The sequence below is a fragment of the Zea mays genome, chromosome 9 (genome assembly GCF_902167145.1).
Source record: "Zea mays cultivar B73 chromosome 9, Zm-B73-REFERENCE-NAM-5.0, whole genome shotgun sequence".
Taxonomy (NCBI): Eukaryota; Viridiplantae; Streptophyta; class Magnoliopsida; order Poales; family Poaceae; genus Zea; species Zea mays.
Genome location: NC_050104.1, coordinates 19746836 through 19757475, shown reverse-complemented (window position 1 = coordinate 19757475; position 10640 = coordinate 19746836). Strand labels below are relative to the sequence as shown.

General features: G+C 43.7%; 1 pseudogene; it reads left to right on the top strand.

Annotated features, from left to right (window-relative positions):
* Positions 1–6120: 6120 nt before the first annotated feature.
* Positions 6121–8568, top strand: LOC103638056 (uncharacterized; annotated as a pseudogene).
* The last annotated feature ends 2072 nt before the right edge of the window (positions 8569–10640 follow it).

Here is a 10640-nt window from a genome sequence, read left to right as displayed (position 1 = left end):
CCGAGAAATATGGTAAATCGGTAAGCCTAGTACCTGATTGAACCTGGCAGCAGATTGCCCTCCTCACGCGACCTGAGACGAGGTCTCCCATTCCGGTTATGGTGGGTACAAGTGCGGTCACTGCACGACGGCCAGTCGGGGTCAGTGAGGCATTGTACGCCAAGGCGGTGAGCCCCTCTCTGCTGACGGGGAATCGATGGGGACGGTTGATGTGTGTGGGGACGGAGTGCCCCTGCATGTCGTGTGTTTAGGTTTACCTTGCAAGGATAAAAACTCGATTCGAATCGTCTGCTTCTCGCAGCTAATGAGACTGCTTGATCCATGCTGCTACATTGAGTAACAAGTGAAATGATGCGGAGATGATATAAGATGTTGATTGCTAAAATGTTTGCTACCTTGTATGAATAGATAGTACACTTTTAGCCTTAAGAGAGTCACACTTAACTTGACTAAGTTAAAATCTTGACTTAGAAACTCAGCTAGTGCTTTTGGCAACCAAACCCCACAGCCAAACAGCTGCATGTCTAGAGGTAGAGGAGTAGACTCCTCACACCGGGTAAGTCTAGCTGAGTATTAGTATACTCAGCCTTGCTTGTGGCATAATTTTTTACAGGTTCTCTGGAGGAGATGGTTGCTGGGATAACTTGGCCGACCACCCTGCCACCGGGTTGGACTGTCGAGTGGGACCCTGCCTCGGCTGAGGAGGAGCATGAGGAGTGATGGGACAGGCTTCCCCATCTCTCTGTTTAATTATCGTTAGTTTTATTCCGCTGCACTTCAAACAATGATGGTTACTTTTGCAAAAACTCCGATGATGATGATGGCGATGTAATAATTTAACATTATGGCATGTATGGTTTTATGCTTTATTGTATTTGCTCTGTGACTCACCTTCGAGTGAGATTGTGGTACTTGATCCTGTCAGTGGCCGTGTCGGACTAGATCCGAGGGATTGACGGGTTATTCCCATTTAAGTGTGGTCTAGCCTCTAAGGCGGGACTTGGACACTTAAGTTGGAATAATTCGGGCAGTTCCGCCACAAGGTCGATCCTACACTCTTTACCAAAACACTTGAAAATGATTTGTTTGTATGCCAAATTTATGTTGATGATATTATATTTGGGTCTACTAACGAATCTACATGTGAAGAGTTTAGTAGGATCATGACACAGAAATTCGAGATGTCCATGATGGGGGAGTTGAAGTATTTCTTAGGATTTCAAGTAAAGCAACTCCAAGAGGGCACCTTCATTAGCCAAACGAAGTATATTCAAGACGTTCTAACCAAGTTTGCGATGAAGGATGCCAAGCCCATCAAGACACCCATGGGAACAAATGGGCATCTCGACCTCGACATGGAAGGTAAATCCGTTGATCAAAAGGTATACCGATCGATGATAGGCTCTTTGCTATATTTATGTGCATCTCGACCGGATATTATGCTTTCCGTATGCATGTGTGCAAGATTCCAAGCCGACCCTAAGGAAGCTCGCCTTACGGTCGTAAAACGAATCTTGAGATATTTAGTTTATACTCCTAAGTTTGGGCTTTGGTATCCTAGGGGATCCACTTTTGATTTGATTGGTTATTCGGATGCCGATTGGGCGGGGTGTAAAATTAATAGAAAGAGCACATCAGGGACTTGCCAGTTCTTGGGAAGATCCTTGGTGTCTTGGGCTTCAAAGAAGCAGAATTCCGTAGCTCTTTCTACCGCCGAAGCCGAGTATATTGCCGCAGGTCATTGTTGCGCGCAACTACTTTGGATGAGGCAAACCCTTAGGGACTATGGTTACAAATTAACCAAAGTTCCTCTTCTATGTGATAATGAGAGTGCAATTCGCATGGCGGATAATCCTGTTGAGCATAGCCGCACTAAACACATAGCCATTCGGTATCATTTTCTAAGGGATCACCAACAAAAGGGAGATATTGAGATTTCATATATTAACACTAAAGATCAATTAGCCGATATCTTTACCAAGCCACTAGATGAACAAACTTTTAACAAACTTAGGCATGAGCTAAATATTCTTGATTCTAGGAATTTCTTTTGATGTCTTGCACACATAGCTCATAAGTATACTTTTGATCATGTCTCCTTCATATGCTATGACTAATGTGCTTTCAAGTCTATCTCAAACCAAGTCATAGGTATATTGAAAGGGAATTGGAGTCTTTGGCGAAGACAAAGGCTTCCACTCCACTCCATAACTCATCCTTCGCCGTCGCTCCGAGCATCTCTCCGGCTTTGGTATAATCTTCACTCATATGTTTTATTTGCCAAAGGGGAGAAAGTAGTTAAAAGGGGCTTATATCTCACTCAAGTATCCGTTTTTGGTGATTCATGCCAAAGGGGGAGAAAGTATTAGCCCAAAGCAAAAGGACCGCACCACCACCTTATTTTTAAAAGAGTTTTTCAATTTGGTATCTTATTGCGTTCAAAAGGGGGAAAGTAGTATAAATATTTTCAAAATTGATATCTTAAAACCCTCTTGAACACTAAGAGGAGATTTCATTGAGGGGGAGTTTTGTTTAGTCAAAGGAAAAGCATTTGAAATAGGGGGAGAAAATTTCAAATCTTGAAAATGCTTCGCAAAATCTTATTCATTTTACCTTTAACTATTTGCAAAAGAACTTTGAAAAAGACTTACAAAAGAATTTGCAAAAAAAAAACAAAACATGTGGTGCAAGCGTGGTCCAAAATGTTAAAAAAATAAAATAAAGAAACAATCCATGCATATCATATAAATATTTATATTGGCTCAATTTCAAGTAACCTTTGCACTTACAATTATGCAAACTAGTTCAATTATGCACTTCTATACTTGCTTTGGTTTGTGTTGGCATCAATCACCAAAAAGGGGGAGATTGAAAGGGAATTAGGCTTACACCTATTTCCTAATTGATTTTGGTGGTTGAATTGCCCAACACAAATAATTGGACTAACTAGTTTTGCTCTAGTCTATAAGTTATACAGGTGCCAAAGGTTCACACTAAGCCAATAAAAAGACCAAGAAAAGGGTTCAAACAAAGAGAGCAAGGGATAACCGAAGGCACCCTGGTCTGGCGCACCGGACTATCCGGTGCACCACCGGACAGTGTCCGGTGCTCCAGGGGACTCCAAGCTGAACTCTTCACCTTCGGGAATTCTCAGAGGCGCTTCGCTATAATTCACAGTGTCCGGTGCTCCAGGGGAGAGCGACTCTGAACTCGCCAGATTCGGGAATCCGCTCCGCTATAATTCACCGGACATGTCCGGTGAGCCAGCGGAGCAACGACTACTTCGCGCGCAACGGTCGACTGCAACGCAATAAATGCGCGCCTGCGCGCCCAGAGGATAGAGCACGCGTGGGTGGCACACCGGACAGTCTACAAGACTTGTCCGGTGCGCCACCGGACAGCCAGGCGGGCCCACAAGACAGAGCTCCAACGGTCGGAACCCAACGACCACGTGATGTGGTTGGCGCACCGGACACTGTCCGGTGGCGCACCGGACTATCCGGTGCGCCATGCGACAGCAGCCTCCACCAAACGGCTAGTTTGGTGGTTGGGGCTATAAATCCCCCAACCACCCCACATTCAAGTCATCCAAGTTTTCCACCTTCCAACTACTTACAAGAGCTCTAGCATTCAATTCTAGACACACCCAAGTGATCAAATCCTCTCCCAATTCCACAAAAGCTTTAGTGTTAAGTGAGAGAGATTTGTTGTGTTCTTTTGAGATCTTGCGCTTGGATTGCTTCTTTTTCTCATTCGTTCTTGCGATCATCTCAATTGTAAACAAGGCAAGAGACACCAACTATGTGGTGGTCCTTGCGGGAAGTTTGGTTCCCAATTGATTTGAGAAGAGAAGCTCACTCGGTCCGAGGGACCGTTTGAGAGAGCAAAAGGGTTGAAAGAGACCCGGTCTTTGTGACCACCTCAACGGGGAGTAGGTTTGAGAGAACCGAACCTCGGTAAAACAAATCCTTGTGTCACACTTCCCATTCACTTGCGATTTGTTTTGCGCCCTCTCTCGGACTCGTTTTATATTTCTAACGCTAACCCGACTTGTAGTTGTGATTAAGTTTGTAAATTTCAGATTCGCCCTATTCACCCCCCTCTAGGCGACTTTCACCCTCCATTGTATTAGTGACTAGTTTTCCTTGCAAGGCAGTTGGCTCAAGCGTCGGAGGGGAAGGTATATCACTTTCGTCTTCCAGCTCATCAGACGGGGAATCAAAGGCTGGTCCTTGTGACGATGGACCTGCATCGTCGGTTTCGCCGCTGGCGCTGTCAGCGCCACGGTCCTTGCTGGTCGTCCCGTGACAGCCGTGAGGATGGTTATCGCTGCCCCAACCTGGTCGTGTTATCTTATGTCGGAGGGTCATTGCTTCTTCCCCCACCCCTCATGTACCGTTTTGCGAGGTCAGGTCCTCGGCCCTTCCGCTGTTGGCGATGGCTAAGCTGCGGGGTCAGCTGGAGGCGTCTCGGTTGACCGTACGAACGTGTGATGCCCGTGTTGCAGGTATTGAGGCGTGATTGGCCATCATGGAGGCCCGTGCGGTGAGTACGCCCATCGCTCTGCTTTTTTCAATTCCTTTCTATCTCTCGGGGGCGCTGAGGCTTATGTTTCTTTTCATCTTCTAAGTAGGGCAGAAGACCGAGTTGGCGTAGCTGCATTAGGAGTTCGATTCGGTGACCTAGAGCATCCATGCTCGCAGAGCAACTCACCTGTAGCGCCTGCTCGACATTCCGAGCCGCGTTCAGAATGTCATGGACCTCAACATTCACCGTGGGACCGCCATTGCCTTGGTCGTTGTCCAGTTTCGCATTGGGTTGACCTCCGTGCCCTAACGATGGCTTCTCAGGACGCCCCATCCATCGTCTTTGATAACCTAATCCAGGGGTATGACGAGGCCACCTGCGAGGTGGTCGGTGTCGTGTGAGCGGAGGACCTGATCCGATGGGCTCCAAACGACCGTTCTCTTGTGCTCATCTTTTAGTTTCCCGGCATGAGCAGCTACCCCTCGGTGCTGTGCTGGGCGTCAGGATGGAAGACAGGGGGACAACCAGGCTCCCCTCCTTTCTTATTCGTTGGTCTCCGCTTCTTTCTTTTGGATGATGGGTTCCGCGTCCAGCCCACAAGTCCAGAGTTGTAGTTTACGGGAGACTCAAGGGCCCTTTATGTAAAGAACAATGTAGCCCAAGGGAGACCTTTGTCTAATGTACAATTTTTATCTCGACTTTCCTCCTTGCATGAATAAATACTTACTTCGAGTCTTTCTTCGGGAGGTGGTGATGTGTGAGAGCACCTAGAGGGGAGGGGTGAATAGGCGATCCTATGAAATTAACTCTAAACAACACAAACTTTGTTTATGAAAAGTGTTAGTGAGAACTAAAACCAAGTTAGGATGAGAAGAGAGAAGAAAGGAAAACTCTTCACTTGATTGCTCCTTCTAGATGAGTATTAAACTTAGGAGCAATATTGCAAGTGAGTAGAGAACTCAAGAAGACAATAATCGTAATAATTAAAATGGACAAGTGTAACACCTCAAATCCATCAAATAAAACAATCTAATTTGATTCACTTTCATTGGAATTTTTTTGAATAATTAAAGTAGTGATGTAACAAGGTTTAACAAATTTTGATGAATAACTAAAACCTACTGAGTGATTGATTTCATTTATTATTGTATCATATTTTTTTTGTGTGAAGTCTAATTTATTAAAATAATAGTTTTGTCAAATTTTCGAGGATTGAATAACTTAAATCATAGAATATTATTTATTATAATTTCTTTGGAATATATATATATCTATATATATATATATTAATATATATATATATATATATATATTACATGTGAATTTGGGAAAAAAACAAAAGAAAAAAAATTGAGAAACGAACGCTCGGCCAGAAGCCAGGCATTCATTCTCGCGTCTTTTTTTTTCTCTTTATTGTGCATAGGACAGGTGGGTCCCACATGCTCTCTCGACCCTTTCTTCTCCCTGGGTTGCTTGCCAGCCGAGCCGACGCAGCCACGACTGCTCGTCTCTCTGCCACCACGCGTAGTCCCACCTGCTTCTGCGCCACTGTGCTCAGCCTCACCCACGTCTGACCCGTTTTCTCCATGTCGCGGCCGTTTCTCCTTACGACCAATGCAGCCGCCATCAATGGCTGGAAACGGAAGCTTCAATGCGTTCAATCGGCCGCCGCGGCTTAATTCTTCCCTCCGTGATTCTCTCCTTCTCCCAGCTATAAAGCGTGCTTGCCAGTCCTCATTTCCAAAGCCCCAACGCTCAATCTCTGCTCTCCTCCTTGCACACGCTTGCACAACCTCTATCATCGTGTTCTGTACGCCGCGAGCTCTGCTCCCCCTGCTCACTGCCCACGCACAGCAATCGTGCTGCCACTCACAGTCGTTAGCTTGTTCGAGCTCTGCTTCCCGTGCACAGCGTGACGACGAGACCTGTTGCCCCTTGTCAGAGCTCCGCCCTTCGCTGCTGGTGCTCCTTCCTCTGCTTCCCTGCAGCGCCGTCCGCCGTCGAGCCAATCTCGACGCCGTTCTTCCCCTCTCCTGATCGACATTGCTGTGAGGTACAAGATGAGCAATATGTAGCTTAGCCTCTAATTTTTTGTGTAGGACTCGTTTATATGTTTTCTAGTTCAAAAGAGTTAAATTAGGTCCCTGTAATCCTATGTGATACACCCTAAAGTTTATAGTTAATAGAGGATCTAAACCCTGCATCGTTTTGTTATTTTAAATTTATATATTTTAGAGTTAGAATCACGTGTAATTTGAATTATTAGCTTCATGTGTATGTGATAAAATATTTTATCTAGTATCTCTGTTGTCTTTTATGTTTGTGTATTTTAATTTGAATATAGTAGTTGAGAATTAATTTAAATGTAGGTTCTATAAAAGTTAAGTCAAAGGAAAATATAACTCAAGTAACTTATACTTAACTGTAGTAAATAGAGGTTTAGACTATTAATCTGAAAGTGTTGAAACGGTTGAACTACTGATCATGGCGACCATAGTTTAAATAGTAGCTTAATATAAGTTATCTAATGACCCTTAGATTATGTCTTTTAAATATTATTATAGTACCGTGATGTAAATTTGCAAATGAAAAGTTCAAAAGGAAATATTACCCACATCCTTTCCGGTAGAATACAATAATTAATTGGTTAATTTTCTAGATTCTATAAAGTTTTAATTAGCGCCATATTTATGTATTTTTTTTAAATGAATCCATATAGTATATACTTTCATAGTCAAATTTCCATATGAATTCCTCTAGTGTATTCTCGAAACTAAATTATAAGTATTTACGCGTTTAGGACGTATTTAAAGTGTGATAAGTGCGATATATGTTAATGTGTATGTAATGGTATATGTTTATGTAATGGTGCGTGTTTATTTATTGGTGTATGTTTTATTTTTGTATGTGCGATGTGCGACTCTATTAGAAGCCGACTGTGTGGTAGAGGATTCGAATACGTTCGAAGACGAACCACAGGATATGTTTGAGCAAGGCAACTCGATTCTCCCTCTGCATATTCTTTTTGCACCCAATCATTGCATATAATAATGTTTACTTTTTGATATACTGCATAATTTGATGGGTTTTACCTATTTAAGGATTTCCTAGATTTACCAACTGTATTCCTTGTTTACCCTGGGAAATTATTAAGCTTTGCAAATTTATGCTACCGCTCAACTTAATGATTTTAATGTCACTCATTAATTGGTATTAATGTTCCAAAATTGAAATTGGCAATTATGACATTAACCCGATGGTTAACGCAACATTATTTCAAATTAATTGGAACATGGAGTGACCACCCAGGATAACAGTGCAACCACGAGTGCTATCATGGCTCTGGCTTTGGTAATTAGCTTTATATGCTTAGTGCCTGACAACCTTACCTGAAATATGGGCAAGAGGGGGAGCGGTAGGTGCTGGCAGCCCACGTTAACATGGGGACGTATTCTTGTCTAAGGTACCTCACCCAGGGGGCCACCACCATCGTCTTTAGAAACCTTAGCGGGTTGCTTCGTATTAAGGTATTTTGTGAAAGCCTCATAATGGATCCCTAGCCATTCACCTCGGCAGTGTTTAAGGGTCCGATCAACCCGGGCTAGATGGGATACATGGCTTGTGGGTAAAGTTGTACCACCTCTGCAGAGTGTAAAACTGATATATCAGCCGTGCTCCCGGTTATGAGCGACCTGGACTCCTCACATGATAATTGAACTTGAAGATGGAATTAAATTGAGATCCGATGATCTGCCAATAATTTGCTTAAGTGGTTTCACTTATGTGTTTTTGTATATTCATATCCCTTTGTTTAAATGGGATACTTGGGATTCACACTTATTAGTAAGACAGGTGTTGTTAATAAAATGTTGACCAACTAAAATGCTTACTGCTCAACCTTAGCCTCACCTTGTTATACCTGCATTAATTTTTCCCCCACTTGCTGAGCCCCGACCATAAGTGAGCTCACCCTTGCTAATATTTTGATCAGAGGGTGATGCTGGAAACTTTGATGGAGATTTTGACAACGAGGAATTCTAAGTCTAACGATGCGCCAGTCATCTTCCTGTGGGAGATTGCCCCTGTTATTTAAATTCCGCTTTACTTTGATGTGATACTTGTTAAAGATACAATGTTTCAGATGATGTAATAAAGTATTCTACTCTCTTTACGCCTTTATTGCATTGTCTTTTGATATATTACACTTGTGACGTCAACATATGTGTGGAAATGGATCCTGGCACACATATGCTATGCGCTCGGTTCTACCCCTGGAACCGGGTGTGACAGAAGTGGTATCAAAGCTATGCTGACCCTAAGTCGTTAGACTAGTTAGAAATGGAAAGCCTAGTTAGTCTTTCCAAACTTGAGTTATTTTCCTCCATAAAAAACTTATTTTATCTCAAAACTCAACTCCTTCATATTCAACTCTTCTAGTCTGATTTTCTCTCGTCTATCGGAAGGTTGCTATCAGAAGAACTGCTTACAAAAGTATCGCCTATGTTGCTCAAGATCGGCCAACACCCTCTACCCCACCTTTGGATGATGAAGAAGAAACGTCTTTCTCTGCCTTATCCTCATTCTTTTTGGAAGGCTTTGTTATGGAACCCCTGAGTCTATCACCATACTCCTTCAGGTTGATAGGATAGTTTATTGAAATAAGCTAGACGCGATAGACGATAAAACAGTGTTATACTATAATAATAACAACAATGTGATGGTGATGTTTGATATGTTTGAGTTGGATTTTTGTTTGAGTGCAATGGTCTGATGGCCATAAGAGCATTAAAAAAACATAAACTTAAGAAATTTCCCTCTAGAATCTTTTCTACTCCCCACTTCTCTAAGGACTTCACCTCCTAACCAATCAGATGGTGTACGCTTGTCAAGGACCCAACAACAACCGGAACCAGCGTGGTCAACAAGTACCACCACCACCACCGAATCCCAAGATGGAGCAGTTCATTGCCGCCCAGATGCAGATTCTGCAAGGAATCACTGCGGCTGTTCAACAAATTCAGCAGAACCAGCATAATCAACAACATCAGCAACAGCAGCAGTATGCATCCCCGGCCAGAGATAAACACCGGGATTTCATGAGTCATCACCCGCCAACATTTTCTCATGTGGTTGATCCTCTGGATGCCGATGACTGGCTCAAGGTCATTGGAAAGAAGCTTGACATCACCTAGTGCAACGACCGGGAAAAGGTCTTGTATGCCTCGGGAAGACTCGAGGGAGCTGCGTCCGATTGGTGGGATGCCTTCACAGTGGCACACCCCAACGTGGATACTATAACTTGGTAGGAATTTCAAGCGAACTTTCGCGCTCATCACATCCCCTCAGGAATCATGAAGTTGAAGAAGAAAGAATTCCTTTCCCTTACTCAAGGGAATATGTCGGTCAGTGAGTATCGTGATCGCTTCACTCATCTTTCACGCTATGCCCCTGAAGAAGTGGATACAGATGAGAAGCGCCAAGAGCGTTTCTTGGAAGGATTGATCGGACCTCTGAATTACCAACTTCAGAGTCATACTTTTCCCAATTTCCAGACACTGCTGAACAAGGCAATTGGCCTTGAAAGTAAAAGAAAGGAGCTATCTGACCACAAAAGGAAGTTTCAGGGTCAGTCCAGTAGGAACACCAGCCTGAACAACGCTCAAGGTTCGCAATTCTGCTCTGAAAATCAGGGTGGAAACAATTATCAGATGCAACGCTCTGGACAGCAAGGCCAGAGAAGTAATCAAAGTCAGAACCAGCAAAGGAGCAACTCTCAGACCAACCAGAGGTCTGGTGAGAGTTCACAGAATCTTCAAGGTGGCGCCGTGAACACGCAGGCCAGAAACAACGCACCTGTCCAACCCAATGGCTGTTTCAAGTGCGGTGAGCTAGGCCACTATGCTAACAACTGCCCAAGGCGCAACCAGCAGACACCACAGAAAAGCAATAATCAGAGAAATGACCAGAACACCCCCGCTCGTGGATCTGCTCAGAACAAGACTCCGCAGAACCAGAGCAGAGGAAGGGTCAATCACGTCACCGCAGAATCAGTACCTGAGGATGCCGACATAGTGTATGGTATGTTCCTTATTAACTCCATACCTACATCAGTT